The 3,550-nt window shown below is 39.2% G+C and overlaps 1 pseudogene; it reads left to right on the forward strand.

The window, feature by feature from the left end:
• Positions 1–1,495: 1,495 nt before the first annotated feature.
• LOC110204819 (small ribosomal subunit protein uS13 pseudogene) lies at positions 1,496–1,963 on the forward strand (annotated as a pseudogene).
• Positions 1,964–3,550: the final 1,587 nt, after the last annotated feature.

Here is a 3,550-nt window from a genome sequence, read left to right on the forward strand (position 1 = left end):
AAGTCCTCCCTTCTACAAGAAGCCTTTTCCAATCTTCCTTAATCTTATTGCTCTCCCTCTGAGACTACCCCTAACAGAGTTGTTGTTATGTCATTTCCCCCATTAGACTCCTAGAGCTCCTTGAGAGCGAGAGCGGAGGATGTTTTTTGTTTGTTTGTTTGTTTTTGCCTTCCTCTGTATCTCCAGAGCTTGGAACAGAGTAGGTTCTTAATAAATGCTAATCAGGCAGGGGCAGAACCAAAATGGGGGGAGTAAAGGCAGAGTCTTACCTGAGCTCTCCCAAATTCTCTTCCAAGCAACTTCAAAAGAATGCCTCAAAATGAATGCTAAAGTGGCAGCACCAACACAAGGATGGAGTGAAACAATTTTCCAGCCCAAGACAACTTAGAAGGTCAACAGGAAAGGTCTGTCTCACCTGGGTGAGAGTGGAGCACAGTGCAGCAGCGGGTGTAAGCACTGATAGATGCTGGAATTCTCTGCCCACAGATGATTAGGGGTCAGACAATTGGTCAGGAGATTACATGGGGACGCTTTGCTGGCACTGGGAGCAGGACCCTGGCACATTGCCCTTACTTGGTTCTCAGTCACAGTCCCTAGGAGAAGAGGAGCACTAGCAGAAGCAGGGGCCATGATCACAGTTCCAAGGTGGAATAGAGCGCTTATGGTTGCTAACAGACCAAAGCACACCTCTCCTTAGATCATACCACCTTGGAAGAAATGAAAACTTACAGACTGCCCCCTGCCAGAACTAGCTTTGAAAACAGCAGCATAAAAACCCAAAAGCTTGGGACAGTGCCCCCTCCGCTCTGGAAGAAGAGTCCAACTTTAACATAAAATTAAAAGTCAAGAAATAGGTTTGGGAAAAAAATGAGCAAATAACCAAAAAAAAAAAAAGAAGAAGAAGAAGAAGAAGAAGCCGACCATAGAAAGTTATTATGGTGACAGGGAAGGTGAGAACCCAAACTGGGAAGATGATAATCATGTCAAAACAGCTACATACAAAACTTCAAAGAAAAATATGAATTGGTCTCAGGCCTCTAAAAAAATTCCTGGAAGAACTCAAAAAGGATTTTTTAAACCAAGTAAGAGAAATAGAGGAAACATTGGGAAGAAAGATGAAAGTAATGCAAGAAAATAACGAAAAAAAAGTCAACAGCTTGATAAATGAGGCACAAAAATATTCAAGAAAATAATACCTCAAAAAACAGAACAGGTTGGGCAGATAGGTGGCAAAGTAGATAGAGCACTGGCCTTGAAGTCAGGAGGACCTGACTTCAAATCCGGCCTCAGACCAAATACTTGACACTTACCAGCTGTGTGACCCTGGGCAAGTGACTTAACCCCAATTGCCAAAAAACAAAAAACAAAACAACAATAACAACAACCACCATAATAGGTCAAATGATAAATGAGGCACAAAAATCCATTGAAGAGAACTCCTTAAAAAGCAAAATTGGGCTCTTCCAGAGAAGGCTCTCACGCCACTGTTGCAGCCATGTCTCTTGTAATCCCTGAGAAGTTCCAACACATTTTGAGAGTGCTCAACACCCTCATTGATGGACAGCAGAAAATAGCTTTTGCCATCACAGCCATCAAGGGTGTGGGTCGAAGATTTGCTCATGTAGTACTGAGGAAAGCAGACATTGATCTCCCCAAGAGGGCTGGTGAGCTCACTGAAGATGAGGTGGAGCTTGTGATCACCATCATGCAGAATCCCCAGCAATACAAGATTCCAGACTGGTTCCTTAACAAGCAAAAGGACGTAAAGGATGGAAAATGTAGCCAGGTTCTGGCCAACGGTCTGGACAATAAGTTGCGTGAAGATCTGGAGCTACTGAAGAAGATTTGGGCACATCGTGGACTTCAGCACTTCTGGGGTCTCTGAGTCCGAGGCCAGCACACCAAGACTACAGGCCGCAGGGGTCACACAGTGGGTGTGTCCAAGAAGAAGTAAACAACTTCACTGGCCTTGTCTATTAATAAATAGTTTATATATATATATATATATATATATATATATATATATATATATATATTATATATATATATATATATATATATATATATATATATATATATATATATCTATAGCAAAATTGGCCAAATGGAAAAGGAAGTACAAAAGTTCATTGAAGAAAATAATTCCTTAAAAATTAGAATTGAGCAAGTGGAAGTTAACAAAATCAAAAAAATAAAAAGACAGAAGAAAATGTGAAATATCTCATTGGAAAAGCAACTGACCAGTAAAATAGGTTAAGGGGAGATAATTTGAGAATTATTAGACACCTGAAAGCCATGATAAACAAAAAAAAAAGAGCTGAGACAGCATCTTTCAAAAAATCATCAAGGACAACTTCCTTGATATTCTAGAAGCAGAGGGTAAAATAGACATTGAAAGGATCCACCAATCACTCCCTAAAAGATATCTCAAAAGGAAAACTCCCAGGAATATTATAGCCAAATCCCACAACTCCCAGGTCAATGAGAAAATATTACAAGCAGCCAGAAACAAACAATTTGAATATCATGGAGCCACAATCAGGATAAAGGATAACACAAAATTTATCAGCTTCTACATTAAACTATCAGAAAGCTTGGAATTTGATATTCCACAGAGCAAAGGAGCTTGGATTACAATCAAGAATCACAAACTGAGTATAATCCTTCAGGAGGAAAAATGTATATTTAATGAAACAAGAACTTTAAAGCATTCTTGATGAAAAAGCGGGAGCTGAATAGAACATTTGACTAGAGAAGCATAAAAAAAGCAGAAAGAGAAATCATAAGGGATTCGATAAGGTTAAACTGTTTACATTCCTACATTGGAAGATTACATTTGTAACTTCTAAGAACTTTAGTGTAATTAGAAGAGTTAGAAGTATACACACACAAAGCACACAGATGTGAGTTGAATATGATGGGATGATGTCTAAAAAGATTAAATTAAGGGGTGAGAAGAGGAATGCACTGGGAGAAAGGAGAAAGGAAACGTTGAAAGGAGTGAATTATCTCACTTAGAAGAGGCACGAAAGAGGTTATACAGCGGAGGGGAACATGGGAGGTGAAGTGGGGGGGGGAGGAGTGGAGAATGCTTGACCCTTACTCTCATTGGAATTGGCTCAAAGAGAGAATAACATACACACTCAGTTGATTAGAGAAATCTATCTTACCCTAGATGATAAGAGAAGGAGGGGGCTGGTAGAAGGGAGGGTGGATTGAGGAAGGTAAAAGTCAGAAGTAAAACATTTTTGAGGAGAGACAGAGTGAAAGGAAAGAGAGAGAGCAAGAGAAGGATAAACAGGAGGAAAAAACAGGATGGAGGGAAATACACAGTAATCATAAATGTGAAAAAAATTTTAGAGTCAGTGTTTCTGATAAAGGTCTTGTTTCTCAAATATATAGGGAACTAAGTCAAATTTATAAGAATACAAGTCATTCCCCAACTGATAAAGGGTCAAAGGATATGAACAGGCAGTTTTCAGACAAAGAAATCAAAGCTATTTATAGTCATATAAAAATGTGCTCTAAATCACTATCAGTTGGAGAAATG

This window comes from Phascolarctos cinereus, unplaced genomic scaffold (genome assembly GCF_003287225.1).
Source record: "Phascolarctos cinereus isolate Bilbo 61053 unplaced genomic scaffold, phaCin_HiC Scaffold_4;HRSCAF=312, whole genome shotgun sequence".
Taxonomy (NCBI): domain Eukaryota; kingdom Metazoa; phylum Chordata; class Mammalia; order Diprotodontia; family Phascolarctidae; genus Phascolarctos; species Phascolarctos cinereus.